Source organism: Lissotriton vulgaris, chromosome 7 (genome assembly GCF_964263255.1).
Source record: "Lissotriton vulgaris chromosome 7, aLisVul1.2, whole genome shotgun sequence".
NCBI classification, from domain to species: Eukaryota; Metazoa; Chordata; class Amphibia; order Caudata; family Salamandridae; genus Lissotriton; species Lissotriton vulgaris.
Window position 1 is genome coordinate 710578664 of NC_141695.1, and position 27815 is coordinate 710606478.

The following is a 27815-nucleotide window of genomic DNA, read 5'->3' on the forward strand; positions in this document are numbered from 1 at the left end:
CAGGTAGCTTTTCAGTTTTTTTAATCTGAAAATTAAAGGTCTAAAACCCAGAATTTAAATGGAGTCACTCCTGTGTAACTCTTTGGATTGATGTCAGAGGATTCTAGTATACTATCAGTTAAACAGATAAAATTGTCTTCCCAAAGCGTTGTACAGTAATCATTTATGGTTTACCTGAGTCTTCAGCAGCTCACAGTGTGATGCTCAAAACGGTATCCAACACAGTAACATTATTTGTATTGCCAGATTACCGTTCCTTAAGTCGTTTTCACTCCCTGCTGTTTTGAGCTGTCCTCAGTGATGCACAACTCTTTGTATTTCTTTTTCTAGCATACTCCAGCAATATGCATTATAAAGCCACATTGTAGACACTTAGTAGTATGAGCAAGGCACTGGAAAACTGAGCTGTGAGCTGTAGACCCCCACGGAAGTAACAGGGATAGCTGGGACTCTCTGCTTGTTGGAAGACTTTCCTTGGTTTGTCCTCCTTCTCTTCTCTTCCGGGAGTTTGTACTCATAGACCTTCACGGCTTTATTCTCTTCATGTAAGATAGCCCTTGCATGCCTTTCAGACAGTTCAGCATTTTTAAGATTGCTATAGCACCATTAAAAGAGAGCGCCACTGGTCCAGGTCTTACTTAAACACATTGATTGTGTCAGTGCATACAAATTGATAAAGTCTAAATTCATCTTGGAGAGTGCCGAATTTGCAGTTTATGGTCAATTTTCCTGCCAAAACATAATCTTCAGCCATTACATGCTTTCCTTGGAAAAAATGTAATGTGCGATTTCTACGCGCACAGATGGAGAGAAGTGGTCAACTGTATCTGTGAGTGTCGTTAGCAAAACATTGGTTTTTACTAACTACCAGCTCTTCTATCTTTTTTGCATTGGATTGTAAACATGCAATCCAAGGCAATGCAACAACATTTTCTTTTCCATTTCAGGTGAAAATCTCGAGTTCTATTTGTCTATGGTAGACAAGTAATTTAAAAACTGTTATTTCCTTGCAATCCAATTAAGAATTGGCTCACCAGGAACTGGTATATATTCATGAAGTGGAATTGGTGAGCACTGCTGTGAAGGTCCCTTAGTGACTAGGTTTGATAGTAAAATTCCAGGTAAAGTGTGCATGCACATTAAGAATGCAAAGCCACAAACGTGTCTCTACGTCAGTGGGCTATATGTCCTTTTATATATCAATGTGTTTATCACCTCAAGTAGCCAACCATTCAGTCTCATGTCTTGCACTTCGAAGCAGTATATAGTGCTTTAATTTGACAGACTTGTTTGTCTTTACCTTCTTGGGTATATTTTCTGTCTTTACCTTATCACAAAGAGGAACGTGTGCATCACCTGACCCTGTGATGGTCACACATCGGGTCTCCATGAAGAGGGAGCCTGACTGAAATGGCCATGCATCTCTTTCGTTCTCCTCGAAATGTGCAGCAACTGAACAGGATGTTTCAGGCAGGGGCCAGCTGCTCATAGTTTTGCAAGTGTGTGCAGGATAGGCAGTCGGCTCTCCTGGCCACAGTTCAGGCACAGGTTGGTCACACCTCTCATGGGGAGTAGGGTACATCACTGAGATGCATAACATGAACAGCAAGTTCATGTGGCGGCATCATCTGGTGGACCACACACCACCCTGGCATCTCACAGATTTGAGGTGGGATTACTGACTGTGAGTGTTCCCCGGGGTGTGTGTGTTGGTGTGGGGGGAGGGGGACGGAGGGGGGGGGGGGTTTAGTGAGATGTCCGATGTGGTTGCTCAGCAGACTAATGCATCCACTCTGGAAATCTGCGTTTGACCTCATGGCCCCAGGTTCAATTCTCAGTGTCTCCACTCAGCCTTTCATCTTTCTATGGTGGATACAATGAGTTCTATTGATTTGGGTAACAATAATTAGGTTATTCAGCGCCAGGATGACCCAAGGAACGATTGTGTGCTTTTCAAATATATTTAATATGTTATGATATGCTTTTAGATATAACATCCACCAAAATGAGTGTTACAGAAGGTAAGTACCGTCTTATTCTGGGAGAATTCTCATCATTTTAGCTTCTGTACCTGCCTGTATAAGTAGAATGAGTTCTTCTCTGAGTTATAAAAAAAGCGCTTTTTTATCCTTTAGCTAAGAAACGTGTATTTGGCTATATACATCTATTCATCTTTTATTGCTGTCCCTCAAAAAAATAGATTCAGATACTTGCAATCTCTGAATGTATACAGTGTTCTAAATCACATGATCATATGCTTAAATCACGAAATTGCGGAATTAAATATACCCCATATTACAACATATGTTGTTCTTCTACCGGAGAACAGATCATAGAAAACTTAAACACAAAAAAATTAAAAGACAAAAGTTTCTCTAATTTTCTTGGCAGTAATTTTAGTTGCAAAAGCTTTGCACTAGATTGATATAGAAATGCTCATAAATAAACCGATAAGTGCGTTGTTGATAGTGTGAGTATTGTCCCAGATCAAAGCACATCTTTTGCAAAGACAATAAAACAAAAACAATAACAATGGATGCCAGGAAAACGAGCAAGGTATCAGAAACTGGCGGTTTTTGCAATGAAGAAGGCGTCCCTAAAAATGTAAACTTAAATTTAGTTGCTAAATGAACTCGTTAAGTTGTGAGTTTGCTGCTGTGGTGACGGTATACTTATAAGTATTTTGCGGGGCTGTTCCCAGATCACTCGGTTGTTTATTATAGGTTGCAAATGGCTCCTGATTGCGTAGTATAAACGTACTGACAATCATTGTTAACATGGGATTTCAAGGTTGATTGCAAAGACGTTGCTATTGCCTTGCTTCAGTGAGCAAAATGTGCAGCCTAGGAGCAGCGTCAACATGTGCACCAACAGTGAGTGGATTTTCCTAGGCTAGCTCCAGTCACCAGTGCCTGTTTGGGACGTCGGAAGATACATACCAATCCAGTTTATCAGACCACGAGGAAGAGGTTTGTGTCTGGGACCAGGATGTAGGGACTAGACCAAACTCCTGTGAGGTGGTGTATGATCTAACGCCATCAGTATGGCGCGACCAACCTAAAACACCATATGGCTGCCATGCTACCCGATTCCCAGTCGCATAACTTAGCACAGATGTACTCCAGAGAATCTTCACCTCTCCACTCATTCTGTTGCCTGTTGATTTTTACAGCTCAATTCCCATTTCTAACACCTCCCACTAATCCTATAGTTCCTAATAACTTGGAATCCCGCGGTATGAAACAAGCATACCTCTAGTGGACACGTGAGTCACTGAGCTGGAGTGGGCAAATACAACCCAATATAATACTTTATTTGATTTGTTAAAATCATAAAAGGGTGGATCTTACCACCATGTGATAAACATCAACATCTTTGAGTCAGCATAAAAACTACATAAAATGACACAAGCCCCGTGTCCTTAGCGACTTTGCACAGATATACATGGGAAAAAAAAGAAACAGGGGTAACTTTTTGTAAGAGAGTGGCTGTCTCATTTAAATATGGGGGCCAGCAAATGACTGTTATGACAGGGGATGCGACGTACATAGGGGCTTATATTTGATTAGCTGTAACTGTCCCCTCTTGTCTCAAATTGAGTGTATTGCAGTGTATTAACATATCAGAGAGGGGAAGTGGGGAGGAGGGTAACTATTGAGAAAATGAAGGAGAATCCAGGTCCAGCCGCGGGGGGACCATGTGTCCCAGTTCGTCTTTTGCTGCTGCCTTTTTTTCAAGCTCTTGGGCAGCAAAAGCCTGGAATTTTATCGTTTTGCAGGAAAGGTGTATCGAAGACCCGCTGAGGCATTTTATCACAGTCGCCCTGCAGGTCCTGACTTGTGTTTCTCTTAGGAGAGGTTTCAGGAGAATCTTCCTTAGATTTTGTAAGGCCGGGCAAATACATAATAGATGCAATAACGACTCTTCACCCTTGTTGCAGAGGCGACAATCTAAAGTTGACCAGGTACGTAACCATTTAGGGGGTAAGGTCTTTCCTCGGGGACCACCCCAACCTCAATAGACTAAGTTTCCTCTTGTAGTGATCCCTGAAACATTCTTGCAAATAAGGTTGTTGTTTCAGTTGATTGTATGTTGGCATCACGATCCAGGCGTGACTTTTACCAGCCACTGAGCCTTTGTCTATTTGCAACTATGCTTGTTTAATGGCTTTGTTGGTAATTTGTTTAAAAGCAGTGTAAGACATTTGTGAATGCCAAGCTTCTTCCAGGTTTAGCGATAGAAGCGCTTGCCTAAGAAACTTGCACGTGTAGTTGGTCTGCCTAGCCTGTTTTTCGACTTCTTCCCAGCAGAGGTGGGCAAGTGTGTTGTCTTCAGCATCCCTCATGCGCCAATAGTATTTGGCCAGGGCCCCTTGTCTTGCCGGGATCTGATTTATTAACCCGTATTCCAGGCGTATTTATGCTTGGGAAATATGTCGCGGAATTGAGAAGAGATTTTTAAACAATCTTGATTGAGCAAGGTTTAGCACTGCAGAGTCCTTGGTAGCCATAATTTCCGAGCCATATGTGAGCGAAGGCAGAAATTTTGCTGCTACAGCCTTCAGCAAGTGACCGGTTGAACTTCCACTTAGAGGTTTTTGAAAGCAAATTGGAGTTGTTTTGATTTTGCGTTCCCAAGGTCTAAATGATGTTTGTACTTTAGTTGACGGTCTAGTAGGATTCCCAAATATTTGTATTCATCCACCTGGGTTAAAGTACAGGAATTTATCCTCCAAACAAATTTTGGTCGTTTTTTTCGAGAGCTGGAGAAGCATAGGACGTTGGATTTTTTTAGGTTTATTGTTAATTGTGCGTTGGAGATGTACAGCGCAAGTTGAGAAATCAGCCGTTGTAAGCCAAGTGGAGTTTGTGAGAGAAGCACAATATCATCCGCATGTTGTAGACTCGCTATGGGTGTTTGTCCCAATTTTGATGGGTCTCCCTGGATTGTACATAGGTCTCGCTCTAGGTCGGCGGTATAGATGTTGAATAGGCTGGGGGCCAGCACGCATCCTTGCTTTAGCCCATTAAATATTTGAAATTTCTTTGTTAGGCACCGACCGTCCCCTTTTTTTATTTGGACCCAGGTATGCGAATATAAATTGATAATGGCTCCCAATAAGTTGGGAGGGGCACCCCAAGCTTTCATTTTGACCCATAGTTTAGATCTTGGCACTTTATCAAAAGCAGCTTTCGAGTCTAGAAAACATGTATATAGAGTGGTAGAGTTGTCGATTGCTTTTTTAGCTAGAAGAGTTAGTGCTGATAGGTTTGTTAGGGTGCCCATGCCGGCCCGGAAACCTGTTTGTGTCAATGGGATCAAACTTTTACTGCTGACCCAAGTCTCCAGATCTGCCAATAGATTGGATGCGTAAATCTTGGCCTCAACGTCTATTAGGGCTATTAACCTGTAGTTCTTAGGGTCTGAGCGAGTCCCTGATTTATGAATCAGTTGTAGAATACTGCCCCTCCAATAGTCAGGAATATTCCCGGTCCTTAAGCTGTTACAGAACATGGGGGATAAGTGACTAGACCAAAACGTGGGATCTTCCCTAAATAGAGCGTTGGGTGGCCATTTGGTATGGGGGCCCCATCTGCTCTCAGGTGGTTTATAGTCCTCAAAATCTGCTTTGGTGTAATCTGATCTGTTTCTCCTGTATGCTACAGAACTGGAGTCTTGCAGCTTGCTTTGGTTTGGAAAGACTTTACTGGGTTCAAGGCTAAAGCTTCCACCAGTACCTGACTATGGGTGCGGGATGAGTCTTTTTGCATGCTGGATTTCCACGCTTCTGTGGTTTTTCTCGAACTGAGAGTTAAATTGAACTCTGTTGGGGTTGCAGGTGTGTTATCTATGAGCTTATACGGTGTGAAATTGTATGTTAAGTCAATGTGTGCGCCCCAAATTTGATCTGTCATGTCCGAGTTGAATGGTCGCTGTTTGCCATTAGCATAAGATTTATTGTCGCCCAGAACTGTTTGGAATTCCGCAGCTTACTAGCATGAAGTATGCTGGACTCTAGATTTTCCTTGTACTTTTGCTTGGCCGCTTTGGTCTCGAATTTTAGCTCTTTTTTTACATTTTCTATTGATTTGAGAGTTTGTTGTGATAATTGGGGGTCCTTTTTTCGTAATGACCTGAGGTATGAGTTGAGTTGCTTTTTTAATAAACTCATTTTTGGCGTGTACCATTTCCCTCCTCCGTTTCTTGTTGTTTTGTGTCCTCTGCGCTTGATTTGGTATTTTTTGTTGATGTTAACTACGAAGGACTCCCAAGCCTTTACTATATCTTTAGGTTCTTCTGATGGTGGAAGCAGTAAGCGACATGTCTCCGTTAAATTAGAAATGTTGTCTTCATTGTATTTTAATCTTTGTATGTTGAAAAGTTGAGTGTTCAATGTTAGAGGATGCGCTTGCTCAGACTCTTATAGTTTGATTGATAATGTGAATATCTGGGTATAGTGATCGCTTTCACCCCGTTCCAGGATATGGAAGTCTTTGATGTAAGGAAATAGATCGGGATCTGCTAATGTATAGTCTATTGTTGAGCCTGTGTTCCTAGTAACCCTCGTTAGGGCTGCTGGTCTATCTAAGGGACCCCTTCCGTTTAACGTGTGCAGAAAGAGGGCTTCCAATTCTGCTGCACATTTCTTCCCCATTGCATCTTGTTTACTTTGGTTGCCCTGTCGTGGTTCAATAAAGTTCGCTAGGTTTCCCTCCTGTCCTTGGATTAGGTTCATGTTAAAGTCACCAGTTATTAACATATTATCGCTTGGGTAGGTGGATTTCAGTGTGGTGATTGCAGCTATTAGTTGCTTAATCCTTTTCCCTTTAGGTTTTCCCCCTGGGTGCATGTATAAGTTTAGAATCAATAGACCCATGGTAGGAGAGATTTCAATTTTGATGCATTTCATCCATGTAGAGTCTAATTCGATACAGGTATCTCTCCAAAGGAAATCAGTGGATATAAAGATTGATAGGCCTCCTTTTGCCCTACCGGTCCGTGCCTCCTTTTGTGCTGGTAGGAAATGTTCTTTATATCCCACAAGTGGCGAGTTCTTCGTCTGCCACGTTTCCTGAAGCAGAAGTATGTTATATTGGGTGATGAACTCTATGAAATCATCTTCCTCCAGCTTTGTACTTAATCCATTGACATTCCAAGAACAAATCTTGCAGCCCTGCTCTTTTCCTGCTGTTTGTCTTCCGTTAATTCATTCTACGCTCCTCTGGAATAATACCATGGGAGCTTGTCGGTTCCTCTCAAGTGTGGCTGCTTCCTGGTGGGCACATGTGATTGTGATTTGCCTAGACAGGTGACTTTCTTCTGCAATGTTGCTTCTTTGGTCTGGCCCTTTCGCACCTTTTAGAAGACTCCGTTTCGGACTTTGTTTCTGCAACAGACTGGGGTATCGTGCAGGCTCCACCTATTTTAACTCTATGCCCCATAGGGTGAATTCCTCCCTATGCAGCAGGATTCGTTCTGTGAAGTTGTGTTCGGTCCATGTTATAATCGTGGAGTCAGGGCCTGTTTGGTAAGGATTTGGTTTGAATTCAATTGACTCCAAATCGCCTGATTTGTTATGGCGCAGGCCTGGTAATTCTTCTAAGAGTTTTAAAATGGACCCTCTGTTCAAGATGTCATGTGGCCCTCTCGAGCTGTATTGCGGGATTAGTTCAACTTTTTTACTTGGGGTGTATCGTATTAGGTCTTCGTGTCTTTTACTCTCTCCGTTGCTTGAAATGACTGTGCCTACCCGGTCAGCCTCCAGATCAAGTGGGGCCGAGTTAAATTGATGTTGGGAACCATTGCTCTCAGGACCGGTGGAGTTCACAGCTGGTGGTGCTTGTATTCCTCCAGTCGGCGGAGCCCATTTCTTTCTTCCGTTGGGCTTCGTAAATTTATCTGAGTCAACTTGTCTGTTGTTAGTGGTCGCTTGCAGGATAGAGAAGTTAATGTTGGCTTTATTGCCGTGCTCAGCATCTGTATTTTTTTATGATTCTGAGCTTGATGATTTGAGTTCTGCTTTCCCTCCTGTGAAGTTGAATATACTAAACACTTTCCTTGCTTGCTGAGTTGGGCTGGTTCGTTCAGTTAGGCCGTCTGGAGTAGTGGGATTCTTTGTTGGGGAGTTGTCAGTTGGAATTGGCCCAAGCACTGACTTTGTTTTGTTTTGAGAGGGTTCACCCTCAATCCGCGCTTTGTTGTTGGTATCGTCGGAGTCAGAGTTTGTTTTTTGAGGATGAGTTACCGGCGGCCCTCGGATGTTTGAATTGGTTTTTCTTGCTTTTCTCTTTATGAGAGAGGTTGCCAAATGTGTTTGTTTGAGGCTTATTTGGCCTTTTGTTAGTGAATCCTGATTTTGTGGTGCATCCTCTCGCGTGTCAGACTGAGCTCGTTCGTCTAAGATTGCTGACGTCTTGATGTCGTCTGAAATGGGAGAGTATGATTTCTCTAGTGTTTCTGGGCTCTCTTCATTGCTCCGGGCATCGATTGCCCTACCAATTCCCTCCGGGCCGTCATGTTCAACTCTTTCCTGGCTGGTGGTTTTTCTGGTCTCTTTTGATGGTTCCTTAACCATCCCCAATATCTGTGTCATCAACGTAGGTAGAGTTGCCAGTTTGTCAATTATTTGGGGGCAATGGCAAGTGTGAAAAGTGGTGTCCTTGTTGAGTTGCACCTTCTTTATCATGGTGTTGAGGTCCTGTAGGTTTGATTCTATCCCCTGGACGTAGATGGCCAAGATGTTAAGCAGATCAACTTGCATGTCTAGTTTGTCTGCATGGTAGGACATTGCTCTGCTTATGGTTTACATGGTGTTTAATAGTTGCGGCCATATGCTGGCCGTTTGGGTACTTTCCGGTGTTTCCCCCTGTATTTGGGTTAGCAGGGGTGAATATTCAAGATGCTCGGGATGTTCTGTGTAGGTGTAGTGCTCATGCAGTTGCTCGCTCCTCTGAGGTGTCATGTTTTGAATGCCCTCTTCCTTTCCTGATCTTAACTCATTTGTTTCTGGAGACTAGCGCCTACTTTGTTTGAAATCTACTATTTCATTTGCTTCTTGTGGCTTTGAAATTTTGATGTCTTCGGTTTCTAACCCTACGAAGAGAAGACTATGGTTTTCAGCCATGTTGTCTTGTTCCGGTGAAAATTGGCCTCTCATTAAACTGGGAAAGTGAACCATTGAAAGTGGCCTCGGTTCTTGGGTGAGATTTTGGTTATACAGAATGCCTACTTCTGCTTCTTTAAGTGTCGTTTTCTGAGCTGTTCAAAGGCTTTGCTGCGAGAAAACAGGATCGTTGCTTGTGTAAAAATCCCGGTGGACAAGGGCACAAGCCATTTGAGGATGAGTTGCTTGTTGAGCCTGGGGAAGTTGTTGTACTTAGGGTAAGTCTGATCCTTTGGCTGATTGTAACCTGCTCTGGTCGTCTAACCCAGGAAGTCCGGAGCCCACGCCCCCTGGGTTCCCTCTTGTTTTTATTTTGAGGGCATTACTGGGCTCGCTTTGACTCCTTAATTTGAGCAATGATGATGTTGATTTGTCGCTGTTGTTGGTGACATCCGTAGAGACCTTGTGTTTTTTAACGTTAGCGTTAGAGCTAACATTGTTTTCTGAGTACTCCTTGCTGCTCCCTGTAGAAAGTCTGTGGCATACTTTGAAAAAGTCGGAAATTAGCGCTCGTCTGCTGGCTTTGAGGCCTGGGCCCAGTGCGTTGTGGGCCGGGGAGGCTATTGTGTCATCGTCTGTTTCTCCCTTATTAGTTTTTGCAGGTCTGCTTTCTGTGGTGTCCCTGTGAGAATCCTTTGCAACAGGGACTGGGCTCCACGACCCTTGTTTTGTAGAGTCAAAGGGCACTGAGGGATCTGTGTGTGGAACTAGTCTGTTGTCTGGCTCTTTCAAAGATGTTGACCTTTGGAAGCTCATGCCCCTGCCCGTGGCTGATCTTGAATCTGCCACTTTGTTTGTGCTCGGGGTGTCCTCTTTTCACTTTTTTATCTTTCCCTGGGGTTTTTCTTCGCCACCTCGAGGCTTCCCTGATCTCATAATCTACTTTCTTGGGATTGACTCTTATCAGACGCTAATGTTTTTACTTGGAAAATACAACCCATAATTTGATGCACACCCTACCCCTGAACTCTCGTTTAAGGGAGCACTTAGCTGTTAAATTATTGGAACAAAAAGCAAAGTGCCCAAACCCAGACAGTCTCATCCACAGCCTGTTTATCTTGATCTTCCACATTGCAAGATTTTCGTACAAGGCAAATTGTAAAGCACACCTTCACTTTCCTTCCCTAGATATCAACAGCATCCTTTCGCCAACCAGACTTGAGATGTAAGAAAGGTGGCTGTAGGCAAATGCCTTGGTGGCTTCATCAACAGCCTTATGTCAAATACATCCTTAAAATTAATATATTCTCACCATAGTCCATTCACTCGAGACCACAAAGCAGATAGCTTTGTGATGACCAAAACTATGACTTTTCCACTTGTAAGTTTTATTTGTATTATATTTCTATAATACAAAATATGTAATATCTTCTATATTACTCATAATAATTGCTTAATGTACTTCATCTTAGTATATAGAAATTGGCCCGTTATAATTATTTTTTCCTTCCGGCGAACAACTATTAAGTTTGCTTTATGCACACCTAATATTAAAAACCTTTGTTTAACCAACTTTTTCAATTTAGACCAGAATGATCTTAAGCGAGTGATGAATGTCCACTAGGCTATACTGCCTGCACTAAATATTGATTCTAAAAAGCATACAATGAAGTGGATAATCTAAATAATTAACTACCTGTGTTGCGCAGTATAGAAATGACATGTGCAAAGGATGTTTGCCTACCAAACGTCTTTCTCTCCTTCAAAACTGTCGGACAATTATTGGGTTACCCCATTATGTTGTAATGGTTACCCCGTTACGTTATAATGGTTGTTTTTTTTAGGTTTCACCAAACAGGTCTTGCGCCATGCTTGCTAAATCTCTTGTAATTAAAAAAAATTATAAAAGGGCTTAGATCCCACCCATTACTTACCTTTACTTACCATTGGTTGGCTCCCACGTCACTCTTGTTAACTGTCTCCCTTTTGGCTTCCTGGTCAGCTTCACTTCTTCGTCCTTGCTTTGGTACTTGGACCAAGTACTGCTTCCAGTGGGCGGTGCCCTTTCATTGCCTGCGCTATTGTAACTTACTTTTTAGGTCTCGTCCTATTCCATTCCGCAAGGAATGAATAGGACGAGACTATTGGGGCTAAACTAAGAGCTAAACTAAACTCTCAAAAATGCGGATTTCCAGAAGTGCATGTGTCCCGTGCACACGCTTCTATCCGCCTGCCTGCCTGCCTCGCATCACCACATCAAAGCCAGCCATCTGTTGCTTCCCCAGCGTGGTGTCGCTAGCAGCTTCACTTCAAAGGGATCCGCTCCGCCCCTGCTGCATCAAAGGCTTTCATTTTGCGGCCGCGTTTATTTACTTTCATTTCGCGGCTGCGTTTTTTCTGTCCCAGTTAGGCTCGTTTTTTGTGCCTTTCTGCCCCTATTAGACTCGTTTTTTTCCGTTTTTCTGCCCTTTTGCCCTCTGTTAGACTCGCTTTTTTGAGTCCTTCTGCCCCTGTTAGGCTTGTTTTTTGTGCATTTCTGCGCCTATTAGACTCGTTTTTTCCTGTTTTTCTGCCCTTTTGCCCTTTGTTAGACTCGCTTTTTTGTGCCCTTCTGCCCCCTGTTAAACTCATTTTTCCCTTGTTTTCTGCCCTTCTGCCCCATTAGACTCGTTTTTTGTGCCCTTCTGCCCCTATTAGACTTGTTTTTTCCCTTGTTTTTCTGCCCTTCTGCCCTCTGTTAGACTCGCTTTTTGTGCCTTTCTGCCCTTGTTAGGCCCGTTTTTTTCCCCTTGCACCCCAGCATCACTCAGCTCAATCCCAGCATCCCTCAGCGCAACCCCAGCATCCCTCAGCACAACCCCAGCATCCCTCAGCGCAACCCCTGCATCACTCAGCGCAACCCCTGCATCACTCAGCGCAACCCCTGCATCACTCAGCGCAACCCCTGCATCACTCAGCGCAACCCCTGCATCACTCAGTGCAACCCCTGCATCACTCAGCGCAACCCCTGCATCACTCAGCGCAACCCCTGCATCACCACATTATCAATCATCACCACCACAGCACCACTCAGCACCACTCTGTACCACCACAGCACCACTCAAAATCACCACAGCTTCACTCAAAAGCACCACTCAGCACCACAACAGCATCACTCAGGACCACCACAGCACCACGCACAACCACCACAAATTCAATCAACACCACCACAGCACCACTCACCACCACCACATTATCACTCAGAACCACCACAGTATCACTCAGCACCACCACAGCACCACTAAGCACCACCACAGCACCACACAGCATCAGTCAGCACCACCACAGCACAACTCAGAACCACCACAAAACTACTCAGCACCACCACAGCAACACTCAACACTCCACCCTCAAACTCCACCCTACAAATCCACCCTCCAACACCAACTACACCCTCCACCCTCCAAATCCACCATCAAACAACAGATTCAAAAAACAAAACCACAATCAAACTCTCCAAATACAAGTCCACCAAGTTATTTGCAAAAGTTTTACCAATTACCAATATACATTACAATAATTTTTATTTAAAAATTAATTCTTACATTTCATTAGAAGACATTGTTATTTGTAATATAAATACATATAAGCCACATACAAACAACACATATTGTATTACAATTGCAAAAGGTGTCACATTAAAAAAAAATACAACTATTTGCATTGCAGAATACAAAACTATTAATTCCTATATTTTCACTATTAAAAAACATAAATAAAAATAAATATCATTTACAATACCAAAACATCAAACTTTCCTAATGCCAGACCTATTGCATTGCAAATGCTTGTTTTAATTTGTTTTACTTTGCAGCATATGCATTCTGTCTGATGCTGACCTGTCCCTCCCACCACCTCACTCCTGTCACAGCATCCCGTTCCCTAGCCTGTTGCTACTTGCCTCCTTCCTACCTCCATCATAGCTTGTTGTTTTATATAGCGTGAAGTCCACTGGAAAGACTAGGAGCGCTTTACATGAGCGCCAGTAAATAAAGACACATCATTTTTTACAGGCTCGGGGAGATTAAGTGATTTGCCCAGAATCGCAGGATTTTGAACCGGCGCGGGGACTCAAACCTGGTTCCCCAGCTCCAAAGTCAGCTGCTCAGGGCGTCACGCCACAGCCTCTCCATACTCCGTGTTCCGGCTAGCTACACTGTGGCACACTGGTTACTGCAATGGATATTTGTTCAAGAATATAAACTGCATATTAAGTATACAGAGAATAACAATTTTAACTTCTTTGTACATGCATAGGTTAAAGTAAAAAAAAGCGCTATGACAGTGTGACCACTTTATATCACTTTTTTTAAAACTTTAGGGTGTGTAGCACAGTAGCTTGCACAACTGTGCAGCATTTTTAAAAAAACGGACAAAGCTAATAGAGCTCACATAGGGGAAACCAGTTTGCTTTTTTGATGCTCTCGTCTTTCACTACTGTAGCAATTTTTTTTAAAAAAATGAAACAAGCATTGGTAACACCAATAGTTTTCACCTAAGCAAGAGCCATTGGCTTTTCCAATGTGTTTTAGCGATGTTTTACACCAGCGTGGGTGCTATTCAGCATGGCTAAAAGTTTGTGGCATAGAGGAGAGTGGTATGGAGTGAAGTGGCATAGAGTGGAGTGTTGTAGAGTGGTATAGAGTGGAGTGGAGTGATTTAGAGTGGAGTGTGATGGTGTAGCGTGGAGGGGAATAGAATAGAGGCACATAGAGTGAAGGTCAGTGGAGGTCCATGGAGTGAAGGGGCATAGAGTGGAGTATAGGGGCATAGTGTTGTGTCATAGAGTGGAGCTTATACTGAAAAACTGCAACCGCCCGGTGCCATCCTCTGGGCTCTACACTGGTTGGCATCTTTAGTTGCATCTCTTTGTCCATGTCAATTGTTCAGCTTCTTGCGGACAGCTTCAGGCATAGGCTTGCAGGCGGGACTAGTGAGAGCTGGCCTCCTGGAAATGAGGCCTCTCAGCTAATCCTCCCTAGCAGGTACTACGTCCGGGCCATTGCATATTTTCTGCTTCAGGTGGTGACTGGCCCAACATTATTCTTCTGCATGCTGACAGCAGAAGAAAAAGTCCTCCTACCATAGAAGTACCAGTTTGTATTGGGCTATGCATTTACCATTCTTTGCCCAGTTCACTGTGCTTGGGAAGGTCATATGAACGTTTGTAGCACTCACTATAATGTCGATGTTCCCACAGGACAGCCTGCTACTTCAGGGTGTCCAATACATTGGCTGCACATCTGGACTTTTCCTTCTGGACAGTCTTTTCTCAATCAGGCCCAGGCACTCTCTGTGCTTAATTTGTAAAACAGCAAGTGCCAGGGCCCTTGTCAGAAGGCCAGTGCAGCTTGCCACCACCCATTGCCCGCACTAGCGCTGCCAATGACAGTAATATCACAACAATCACACTCATACAAGTGTGACAATTCAGACTGTAAATATACATTAAAAATGACTAACACATGCAGCCCAAGCTATTATAGCATTGGGTGGCAGGTATAGTAATTTTAATGTATATTCTGCGCCACCAGGTGGCAGGCTGTTATAAGAGCTGGTGTTGACAATAAAGTGCTGGTGCCAAGCACTGGAAAACGCCATCTCAAATTATCACTGGACACTCTCCTTCGCTCTCTGAGAATGTAGGCAGACCCTAGGGACTAGGCAGACCCACAGATTCATACTTCAAAAAACAAACAAGGGAAGGTAGAGGGAAATTAAGAGAACAGGAGGCCCCGTCCCTGTACAAGTAAATTTATAACAATCAAGAATCAAAAATTTGCTAGCATTCGCGACAAGAATTTTCAATTCTATTAAGGACACGGAGGCGAGGATTATGCTTCTCAAACTTTACTGCATCAACACAGCAACCAATGAAAATATAATATTTTCTCAAGTAAACAATAAATTACTACATTTCCCATGAACACCATGGTTATAGGCACGCCCCCACAGTCCATAAGAACCCCTTGCGTGCACATCACTTCCTCTTTCTTTGAGGCGATAAGTCCATAACGTGAACCAAACAAATCAGTCCATAACTTGAACCAAACAAATCCTCCAACGTGGAAGAAGAACTTCAGGTTGTCATCTCGACGTCAGTCGTCTGTCAGTCCGACTTTTTCTCAGCTCCTGAAATAAAGGAAATAACACCACCGTAATCACTGAAAAATTGGGTGGGTAAGCGTTTGATATACAATACATTACGCCGGGTGGGATAATCCTCGCCTCCGTGTCCTTAATAGAATTGAAAATTCTTGTCGCGAATGCTAGCAAATTTTTGATTCTATTACAGGACCGGAGGCTTCAGATTATGCTTGGTTTAACGCTGAGTAAACACAACAGAAGTAATGTCACCCACCGGCTTATAATAAAAGGTTTTAAATGTCGATTCAGACGACCAATCTGCACAACGCATGATATCTTGAATACTGGAACCTAAACCATATGATTTGGACGCCATAGCGCCTCTCACAGAATGAGCACCAAAAAGTTGCGTATCTACACCAGCTTCTTTCATCACATCACGAAGCCATCTCGCTATAGTGGCTGCCACCACCGGCTTAAAGGGTTTTTTAACAGCATTTAATAATTGATTACAACCCTGCGGCCGCAAGGCCTTAGTACATTCCTCGTAACATTTTAAGCATTGAACCACACATAATTTTTCATTTGCAGGAAAAGCATTGTATGAAATATGTCTCGATAAAGTTTTTGTGCGACCTGTAATATGAAAAGAAACCCCTTCCGGGGAAAACACTCTACCTGTAACGTCGAGCGCTCTCACATCAGAAGTCCGCCTGCAAGATGATAAGCACAGCAACATAGCTAGCTTTGCCGACAATTGTTTTCTAGAAAGAAGATTATTGACCGGCCATTTGTTGAATAAATCCAGAACCAATGATACATCCCATAACCCAGTATACTTGGGTTTGGGCGGGTTGGCGACCCTGACGCCCTTTAGGAGTTTGCATACCATTGGATGCATACCCACCGGTTTGCCGTCAATCTGCTTATGACCCGCCGAAATTGCTGAACGGAAGTTGTTCACCGACCTGTACGCCAGGCCGACCCCCGCCTTTTCGGTTAGAAAGTTCAAAACGTGGGACAACTCTGCCCCCACGGGATCCAGGTGTCGTCCCAAGCACCAATCCACCCAGCCTTTCCAGGCCGAGGAATAACGCTTCCTGGTGGAAGGTGCCCATGCCTGCTTGATGAGCTCGGCAGCCTGTCCCGAAATGCCTGGCAACTGCCACTGTTGCCTGAAAGCCTCCATGCCATCAGCAACATCCTGCCCTCTACTAGTAATGGGTGTTGTTCCTGTTGAGGGCCCTGCAATAACCAACTCGAGTCCGGGAGCATCCTCGGACTGTCGCAGCTCCACTGAAGGAGCTTGGGAAACCACGCTTGTGACGACCACCACGGCGTCACCATGACAATTTCCGCCCTCTGTTTGATCACCTGCGTCATCACCCTGGGGATCAATAAGAACGGGGGAAAGGCATATTGGGTCCCCCGAGACCAATCTTGAAGAAAGGCATCCGTCGCCGCTGCCAATGGATCCGGTCTCCAGCTGAAGAACCGGGGAATCTGAAAAGTCAGCCTGGAGGCAAACAGGTCCGTCTGAAACGGTCCCCACGTCTCCTGCAGCCAATGGAAGACACGAGGGAACAGCTTCCAATCGCTGTAATCCCTCAAGTGCCTGGAATTCCAGTCCGCTACCTGATTGGCCTGTCCCGGAATATATTCCGCTATCACCGATATTTGATTCTGCAGACAATAGTGCCAAAAATCCTTGGCTATCTGAACAAGCATGGATGACCTCGTGCCGCCCAACTTGTTGATATACCTCACCGCCGACACATTGTCCAGGCGGAGGAGGATGCAACAGGATGTCTGCCTCGGGGATAACGTGCGAATCGCGAACGACCCCGCCAGCAGTTCTAAACAGTTGATGTGCATCTCGAGCTCTTGAGCCGACCATCTGCCGCCTGTAGAAACCTCTCCACAGCGCGCGCCCCAGCCCCACCGGCTGGCGTCGGACTCGATTACTACCTCCGGCTGGGATCCAAAGATCGCCCTGCCGTTCCATGCGTCTACGTGACTGAGCCACCACTGTAGTTCTGTCCGAACCTCTTCCGACAGAGGGACCGAATCGGTATAAGAAAGGCCTCTTTGTAGATGTTGGATCTTGAGTCGTTGTAGTGCTCTGTAGTGCAACGGCCCCGGAAATATGGCCTGGATGGACGATGCCAGTATACCCACAACTCTGGCCAGCGTCCTGAGGGTCACCACTTGTCTGTCTAGCAACTTCCTTATTTCCTGTTTTAAGTCCCGCAACTTGGCCTGAGGCAGACGTAGTTGCGAGGTCTGGGAATCGATCATGAAACCCAAGAAGTCTATCATTTGTGTCGGAGACATCACTGATTTCTTCAGATTGATCACAAACCCTAAACTTTGCAGCAAGGCTGTAGTCATGTTCAGATGTCGTGAAAGAACGACCTGGTCCTGCGCCATGATCAAGATGTCGTCTAGATATATAATTAGTCTTATACCTCGTTCCCTGAGGAATGCTACCAACGGCTTCATCACCTTTGTAAAGCACCATGGAGCCGAGGAAAGACCGAAGGGAAGAGCCGAGTACTCGTAACACTGGTTCTCCCACATGAATTGTAGAAACCTGCGATGAGGTGGAAAAATCGGTATAGATAGATATGCATCCTTGAGGTCTAGGCGTACGAACCAATCCCCTTCTTGCAGCAAGTCTGCCAGGAGGTGAATACCCTCCATCTTGAAATGGTTGTACGTCAAGTATTGGTTGAACTCCCTGAGGTTTAGCACCAACCTGTTGCCGCCCCCTTTTTTCTGGACAAGGAAGACGTTGCTGAGGAAAGTACGGGGACCCTGTCTGCAACGAGAGATCGCCCCTTTCTTCAGTAAATCTTCCACCTGCTCGCTTATAAAACTGCGCTCTTGTAGGGAAAAATGGAGAGGTGGAGGGGGAAACGCCTGCACTGGGCTGGAGTAGAACTCTAGGCGAAATCCCTGAACCGTCTGTAGCACCCACGCATCCTGCGTCAAAGTCCGTCACTGCGCCATGCAATGCTGCGTGCGCCCCCCCAAAGGAAGAAGGGAAACATCTGTGGCACTCACCGGTACTCTGGTGTGATTTGAAGCTGGCTCTATTGTTTCCCGACTGGAAACGTCCTCGGTTGAACTTCCTCTTGGACGGGTAGAAAGTGCCACCACGGGTGGAGTCCCACTCCCCACGTCCGCGGCCAAAGTCACCACGTTGGGAGCCTTGCTGGTATCCTCGGCCTGACGAGCGACCCCCGCCTCGTCCGGCCCTGGTGAAAACCCCCTGTGTGAGGGCTCTCTTTATTCCACTTTGGGCTTTGTCCAGGGCAGTAAAAGTACCGACGTACTTTGTGACGTCTTTGACAAACCTATCTCCAAAAAGGAAACCTCCGGCCAGAGGTCCCGGCTCCGCATCTGCCCGCTCCGTCAAATTGCTGTCCATCCGGAGCAATAGGGATTTGCGCCTCTCCGAGGAGATCGCGCAGTTGGCGTTGCCAATCAGGCAAATGGCGCGCTGAGCCCAGCCCGCCAGGATATCCGGGTTCACTGTCCCTTGACCTTCCTTGGCCTTCAAGGCCATTTCCAAGATTTTCGCCAGGGGCCCCACGACGTCTAACATCTTGTCTTGGCAGCCCCGCCAAGCCCTGTCTAATCCCCTTTTGGGGTCCTTGGAGAATTTCCTCAAGAAGGTAAGCATACTTGCGTCGATCTCGGGAGTGTCTGCCACTCCGTCCGGGAGCTCAGGGCGTGGACATTCTGACCGCAAGCGGTTTCGAACTTCTCTACCAAAGCCCTTCCGGAGATTCTCGTGCAGATACTCAGAGACCGCCGGTGGCGGGATCCAATCCGAAGAACGGGGGTGGACTATCTCCGAAGGGTCAAAATTGAATGTCCTGATCCTGTCCTCAGCCGGCTTAGGATCTACTCTGGCTTTCTTCGGGGGAGGAGGGAGTTCCTCCGATGTATCAGTATCGGTCCCCGTGTCCGTGTTAGTAGTGGTAGTGTCAGTGTCCACAGGGATAGGACGTTTAGCCTTGGCCTTGCCACCCATAAACTGGGAACTATATGACTCTTTCGGCGGCAGAGAGGCCAATGATTGAGCGTGCGGCCATTGAATGGTGTCTGCTGAGTCCGCCGCGGAAGAAGTGGCTGCCTGCTTCCTCTTCTTCTTATCCCCATAACCGTGACGTTTAGCAAAACCTTCCAGTTGTTTTCTAATGGGTCGTAGTGCCTCCGCAAGTGCCTGCTGCACAGTCTGTGGGACTTTCGTCTCCATCGCCTTATTTACTGAAGCCTGGACCGAGGCATCCAATGCTTCGACAATATTGTCTTCAAGGACAGCCTCCTGCTGTCCATCCATAATTTCCTCCCCATCATTGTATTCCTCATCAGGATATTTCACCCAACCTTCCATGGTGAAGGTACACAACCTGCAGAACAGTCTAAGAAACACTGGGTGTAGTGGGGGTAATGGGGGGGGTCAGCCCAAGCACACAGATTAAGTAGGCAACGTTTCCCAAACCCCCTCAGCAATGCTGTACTCAAAAGGGATCAAGGATCCTGGCCCTGTAATACCTAGAGCGTGTGCGCACTCTGGGCCAAGGATTTTACAACCAGTCGATCTATTCAGGCTGGCGATCACACAGGGGTTCTCACCGGACTGTTGAGAGCGCGAAAATGCATTTTCTGAATGCCGAGAAGTCGGAGCGAGGCGCGCCGCCCAAACGCTACCAAAACCTACTAAAAAATAGCCCAAATTGGCAGCGTTTGAGGCGCGCGCGTCGACCGAGAGCCACCCGGCCTGAGCGTCAGGGCCGACTAGGGAAGCCTCTGCGCGCCTCTAGGCTGCCGGTACCGGGCTCCGTGAACAACGTGGTGGACCCCTGCCGGTCAAGGACCGTAGCAATCGGCGCTCCTTAGGCGCGGTGTCAAGCGGGCAGAGCCCGATCGGCGGGAAAGGAAAAAGTGGTTCAAATCAACGAACGAGCTAAGTTCTGTAGCGCTCGCAAGAGCCAAGACGTAAACATTGGAAATAATAGCAACAACACAGCAAAATACACAGCAAACGGAGCGTTTCGCTCCAAGTACACAAAACGCCCTAAACGGGACAATCAGCAATTAATTAACCCCACAGGGAAGAACCCAAACACAAGCAGAGTGAGGGGACCCAAGGGGAGGTGCACTTAACTCTGGCTTGAGCAGCAAAGAAAGAGGAAGTGATGTGCACGCAAGGGGTTCTTATGGACTGTGGGGGCGTGCCTATAACCATGGTGTTCATGGGAAATGTAGTAATTTATTGTTTACTTGAGAAAATAATATATTTTCATTGGCTGCTGTGTTGATGCAGTAAAGTTTGAGAAGCATAATCTGAAGCCTCCGGTCCTGTAATAGAATCCCTCTTTTTGGTTAGAATAATACATGCATTACTTTTCTTTCCTAGCTAGATTGTGGTGATGTTTTTATTTATATACAAGGAAAACACTGTGTTTTCCTTAAATAACCCTCTCCCACCAGGATTGCCCCTTGGTGGCATGCTTCATTATCGGGTTCTTCCCGCAGGCACTTACCTTGAAGCGGGGAGTAGCCTTGAGGCAAGTGAGACTACAGGCATCCCTCCCCCCATTTTGGTCTCATGTTGCAAATAAGAGCTAACGATAATTGGATATGCAATCCATGATGATTCCAACACAAATGGGTACTGTAAACATTTATTAATATTTTTATATTGATTAATAATATATGAGTGGTACCAGAGATCTGTTCATCTTTGGTCCTGAAGAATAGCCTTGGGGTAGGGCTAGAAACATGCTGACCAGTGGCACATTGATAGCTTCAAGTTCCCATCTCCCCATATTTTAACTATATCGGACAGGGGTAACAATAATTATTTTTTCCTAATGTCTAGGTGCAAGTTGCGCACTTCAGGTGAGGTTCCCTCACCTCTGGGAGACTGACTGTTAAGGAGGTACCAGCTAGGTTTCACAGCAGCTCTTTTCGTACTTTGTGAAACACTCCCTTACTTGGTCAAGAAGAACTTGGTACTAGAACATAGTGGGATTCTTTAGGTCCCACATTTATACTCATTTTCCAGTCCACACAGTAGATGGCAGTCCCCAGTCCAAGGTCCTGGAATCAGTTTGAGGTGGTTCCCTTTGAATATAATTTTCAAGTTTGAGGGTGAACACAGTCCTTGTATAAGGTAGCGGCTCAAGAAAGCTGGTAATGATGACGTTTGCGCCAACAATCCAAAACATGGGGGCAATTAAGTGTAAAAACTCTGCACCGGTTCTCATCAGCCTTCCTGAAGTAACAATTAGGGACAGAGAAAAGGGAAAGTCCTTTCTAGGAACTACCTCACTTTTAATGATAGAATCTGTTGACTCCCCCCTGCTCTCCCACCATCTACCACATGGCAGTGCCAAGGAAAATCTAATCAGCAATCCTGTGGTAGAAAGTCCTCCAGGGTAGGCGTGTCACCATTCCATGTCACTTCAGAGTCTGAGACTCCACCCTCTAATTTAGGTATATAAGCAGTATAGTTACACTGTCCGCAGGAAGCTGTATCCGTCCTACATCTTGTGCCATGCTGATACGAGGGTCCATCCAAAATGGAACTCAGTGGTCCCAGTAAACATATTCCACATTGCCCATGATCTATCATGCGTGTCACACATGCACATTGTATACAAGCACTCGATATATGTCAGTGCAAGGGTCAGGACACAACACTGAAGCTGAACTTTTAATTGAGTGGGGCCAGTGGGCTACACTCTTTTCTGACACATAAAAAGGTCTGGTCAGTGTCATTCTCAAAACTCGGTGTGATGCCATCACCTCTTTATGTCAACAACCCAAGACAAGGATAGCAGTCCCATGTCAATAAAAAAGAGCACACTTGGTGAACTGAGGCTGCAGAACCCTTTCTGGACCTTGGCATTACCAGGAACAGTGCATACACTAGCTTAGTGTTATAACTGGGCCAGTACATATCAGAATACCAGATTCATGTGTAGTTCGGTTATTCGGGGCAGTGACACGTGCGTGAAGGGGACATTCCCAACCCAGTAATTCTCTATCAGGTCACTGTCTTTTATGTTCTTGATCCTTCAACATTACATTTAAAGGATTGGAATCCCAAATGGAAAAACACAATCTGAGTTTGACTTTTCACAGATTCAAGCCCCTGGAACTCTCTTCGTACTTAAGTTTCAGTCGGCGAAGGCCGCCACCCTGCCGGGGCGCAGGCTGATAATGGAATCGGCGAACCCTGCCCAGGCAGAGAGCCCAGTCTTTGTACGTAGACAGAGCGGGCCTTGTCCCATCAAATCCCATGACCTTTCCCATTCAGCAGCAAACTCCGCATACGTGGCGTCGGCGTCCAAGGGATGCTTCCGCGACACTTTACTCAAGTCTCCGGAACTGTGAGGGAAGGGCTCCGAGGGTGCGACCTCATCGGCTCAGAGCTGCGCGGAAACGACTCGGTGTTTATAATACACCATGTGGGCCGGAGCACCCGAACATTGTTTAAATATTTAGATAGTTATGAGTGTTGTAAATTCCATATTTTACGGCCCCGTCCTTGTCCCGAAAAGAGTAAGGGCTTGGAGGGAGGTAGAAAATAAATAAGAGATTCCCTGACAGCGCGCACATGCTCTTGGAACAGCTTGAGGGAAACTTGGCGCGGGCCCTCCACCTGCTTCAGGTTCGAGGGCAGAGTTTTCCAGCGGCCTTCCAAGGATTACCCTGGCATCCTGCCAGCCTGCAGACATCCACTGGCTGCCATCACCAAGACACCGTCTTTTGAACTCGGTGAAAGGCTCTGTTAGGCATCATTATTTAAAGCCGGGGTCACGGAAAGCACTTAGACCTCTGAAAGTTCTAATTAAGGGATTAACATTAACTCCAGGAGGACGTTGTTATTTTTTGGTTTTTTTTTTGTTAAATAAACACGCAGTCCCTCAATTTCCTCTGCTTTGATTTCATTTACTCTGGTGGCAAAACAGTGAGAAAGAGAAAAAAATAGATACTCTTTTTTGCATCGCCAGCCATAGTTACAAATCCTTACAACCCCTCCTGAAACGACAGTATCTTCTTTTTCTTTCAGATTTGAGCTGACCGATGGTAAAACCGTATTTTTGGTAAGGAGTTTTTGTTCCATTCCATGTAAAGTGTGGGTTACTTTGTAGAAAAAGTGGTGGTGCGGCGTCAATGTTGTTAGAACACAGCCAGACCTGGAAACTAAGTACCTACTATGGTGCATAAACCAAGCAGAGACATTGGTAGGTTAGATCAGTCTTGATCGCCCATATGGGCTGTGATCATTTCTGTCCCTTGTTTGTTCTCATCTGTACCAGAAGAAGTTTACTTTGACTCACTGACCTCGCTATTGAAGAAACTAGTAAGTTCTTTCAAGGTTGAACCTAGAAATGTGCACGAGTTGCAATTTCTCAGACATATTCCTTTTTGTATGGTAAAATTATCATAGCAAATGCACTGCTAATTTTTTAGTTTCTTCACAGGGAAAATAAATTCCCTTTGGCGTAACCACTTTTCTTACACCCCTTCCCAGTTTTTGGGCGACCGTCTTTGCTTTTCCACCCTGCAATGGGATTTACTCTTGCCCTTGGCAAGAATCAATCAATCAATCAATGACACTTATAAAGCGCGCTACATACCCGTAGGGTCTCAAGGCGCTGGGGGGGGGGGGGGGGAGGGGGGTGCCGCTACTGCTCGAACAGCCAGGTCTTCAGCTTCTTCCTGAAGGAGAGGTGGTCTTGGGTCAGGCGCAGGTCGGGAGGGAGTTCCAGGTCTTGGCGGCCAGGTAGGAGAAGGACCTTCCTCCTGTAGTCGCTCTTCGGATGCGGGGGACGGCGGCGAGGGCGTGGTTGGCTGATCGGAGGTGGCGTTTGGGAGCGTAGAAGTTGACTCGGCTGTTGAGGTAGCTCGGGCCTTGGTCGTGTAGGGCTTTGTGTGCGTGGGTGAGGAGGCGGAAGGTGATTCTTTTGTTGACGGGGAGCCAGTGAAGGTCTCTCAGATGTCCGGAGATGTGGCTGGTTCGTGGGATGTCGAGGATGAGTCTGGCTGAGGCGTTCTGGATCCGCTGGAGTCTCTTCTGGAGCTTGGCGGTGGTACCGGCGTAGAGGGCGTTGCCGTAGTCCAGTCGGCTGGTGACGAGGGCCTGGGTGACGGTCTTCCTGGTCTCGGTGGGGATCCACCAGAAGATCTTCCGTAGCATGCATAGGATGTTGAAGCACACCGAGGAGACGTTGTTGACTTGCCTGGTAATGGAGAGGGAGGAGTCCAGGATGAAGCCCAGGTTGCGTGCATGGTCTGTCGGTTTGGGTGCGGTGCCCAGGGCGGGAGGCCACCAGGAGTCGTCCCAGGCGGAGGGTGAGGGGCCCAGGATTTCCGACCATCAATACATTCTACCATTTCCTCCACGTCCTGTATTTATCACATTCCTTAACCTATGAGCATTTCCTGGTCCTGAAACCGTGATCTACTGTACCACGTTATAGCCATGGTTCAGATGCAACAAGTTTGTTTGCTAGTCCTTGTTTTGCATTTACCAATAGCACAAGAGGGTTATCCCGAGCCCCAATGTCCAAATCAAAAGTCTTTAAAATATATCGATATATTGTGCTCTCTCCACTTCATTTTCCAATCTTCTAATATGCCCCATATAAGACCAGGACAATCAACACGAAAACGTAGCCAACATGTGTTTCGTCTATGGTAGGTATACCACTGACTTCCTCAGGGCTAACGATACTGTCACAAATGACCAATTCCAATGAATATAATTAATAGTTATTGTTGCATACCATCCTTATATGTGGCCGCCAACCTCTATCACAGGCAATTATGTCAGTCAGAATTTGTGTATTGCTCTGTAATATTCGAACTATCATAGGAGAGTGCTCCATCAGAAATTCGGCATGCCACCGAATATTATAAAGCAATACGACACATTTTGACTGACATAATCGCCTGCGATATAGGGAGGAGAGTGAAGCAGGGGTTATGAGAGAAAGTAAATTCCTATGGGAGTTGTTAATGCAGCAGCAGATGTTTGACAGAGAACTGTTGAACACAATTTGGTTGACTGCAATCGTTTATTTAAAATTTTGAGGTCAAGATTTAATCTATAAAAACAAATGTGGGATGTTATTAAAAAAACAATTGCTAGAACAGCGCATAGCATTAAATAAGCATATTACTATTATTTTTTTCTATGGTCTCAAACAAAGAACTAGAATAATCCTTTGTGTGGAGTTGGTGGGTGCAGACCCAGAGTAATGGCAACAGAATACATTTTATATCACATTGACTGTACTCCTCTGGAGTGGTGACCCGTACTTGTGCTCATTGAGTGTCCATCATTATTAATATCCTATATAGTCTGATGTTTCGCTTTTGGGCATTACTAGGTTTTATACAGGGCCTAATCCCTTAATGCCCTCATATCGGTTTGTGATGTCCGAGCAGGAACAAGGGCACATGATGCCTGGATAAGTAAATGGAATGTTCATTATATGTCGTTAAGCATTTAATATGTTCTCAACACAGAGAAAGTAGTGGTACAGGTGTAAACTGTATAGTTCTCTGTGGTCTGCTTTATATTGAGCGGTACAATCATTTTATAAATAATCCTCAGTTAATCAGTTTTCAAACTACTCCAAGTGGCTATTCCAAGCCTACTGCAAAATATGTAGGTATCCCTGAAGCAGTCATTACGTGACTCTGCAACATTACCTCAAAGTTGACAATACCACGAAATGTAAAGAAATTGCTATTAAATAGTTCATGTAAAGTTTTGCAGATTTATTTCTGATAGTAACAAGCCATGCAAACTCTGTGCTTGACATTAAATTATCACTTCACTCTACTTATAAAATGACAGCCAAATTGTGTGGTGAGCCAACTTGCACACAGTTTGGCACTACAGTTTATTGCTACAGCAGGGAAACAGCATAGACATTTCCAGCTATCTCCAAAGGTATTTTTAAGTAATGTACCATGCTCAAGCAGGATTTCGGTCTTCGCTGATAGCCATGTGTCCCTTCTGTGAAATGAGCTTATGAGTCAGGGTGATAGCGTTCCCTAAAGAACCTGTACCATATTTTTGTGCTCAGTTACAAGCTGAATAATACCATGATTACTAACCAGTAATCTTCATTAAATTGTATTTGATCTTTGTACTTTGGTGAATGTAAGACATTGTTCTGCATTCTGTCCATCAACTGTGTTTTTTGCAATTTTCACCCCGAGTGGGCTGGGTATGCTCAGACGTGAGTCGTAGGCACTCCACATCACTGGAGGCAAGCTATCCAGGCTGAAGAAGGCTGATGGCCAGAAACCGGTTCTTGGATGCTTGATTCCGGTCTAGGAAAGACATGGCTTGGTAGTTCGGGCTGGACTGTTCCCATGATGCACAGGGTCAAGGCTGATTTGCATATTGCCATTGTCTGACCTAGGGTGGTGTGGAGTGCAAACAAACGATGGATGTAGGCCCAGATCTTTGTACTGGGGTGAATGTAAGATATTGTTCTGCATTCTGTCCATCAACTGTGTTTGTTGCAATTCTCATTAAATTGAATTATACTCTTTCTTGCCAATCCTCGATTTTTAAGGATGACCCACCCTTTGGCACAGCAACTTAGCAGGCTAGCAATAATAACATAAACAAGCATTGGCAAACCCAGTAGGACACACCTTTCTAATGCAAGTGCTAAGTTGTGTGTAAGTGGTCTTGCCAATGCTTGTTTCTAAAGCAATGTTAGACATTGTTAGAAAATAAAAGAAAATGTCAAAATGCTCAAGGAGAAGCAAACACCTACTTTAAGGTATCTTGACACTGAACATTGAAATCAGCGTACTACATCTTCATAAACTTCATGGCTTATTTTTCAAATTTTGTACAGGGAACTGAACAGAAATTAAAAAGCTGTTTGCATGTGATCAAACTTAAAAATAACTCAGATGTCAATTTGCAGATACTTAATAGAAGATTACATCAGTTTGAGGAAGTGCCAGAATTTAAAGAAACACACTTGGCATTTACTTTCTGTATGACTAGGAATGCGAACAAATGCTCAAGCCCTTTAGTGCTCTACAGCAGCCCGAGGAGCAGATTAGTGGCAATCTTGTAGAAGAGGCCTCTTTCCAGTCACTCTTCTGCCTCAAACACAAGCTAAGTGAGTATACCAGCATACCACTCCCCAAGGGCCATATATACTGTCATTATATAATAAATGCTGGGTTTTCATGCAGCATGTGGAAAGCAGGACATAAAAGAAATTCAACCAGATAAAGTCTGCTCTTTATTCAAACTTTCTAAAAATATACTTGTCCTTATGTATTTATGGACAAGCTGGGAGGTTGTGGGGTGCAACATAGAGAGTGCAAGTGAGCGGGAATGTAAGGTGGTAGCAGCATGTGGGGAAGCGTAAGAAAACACATGGGGTCACCAATGAAGAAGTAGAAAGTTGTTCCCGGATGTGAGCTGTGGAAGAATAGAAACCATACAATCACATGGATGGTAATGAAGCTATGCTTAAGGGAATAGATTCACACGGAGTGGAAGAAAATCCAT

At 45.1% G+C, this 27815-nt stretch overlaps 1 protein-coding gene across 2 annotated transcripts in view; it reads left to right on the forward strand.

Moving 5' to 3' along the window:
- Window positions 1-27815, forward strand: part of CEP112 (centrosomal protein 112) — a 2145639-nt gene that overhangs the window by 1527906 nt on the left and 589918 nt on the right. The gene's annotated exons all lie outside the window — the stretch shown is intronic.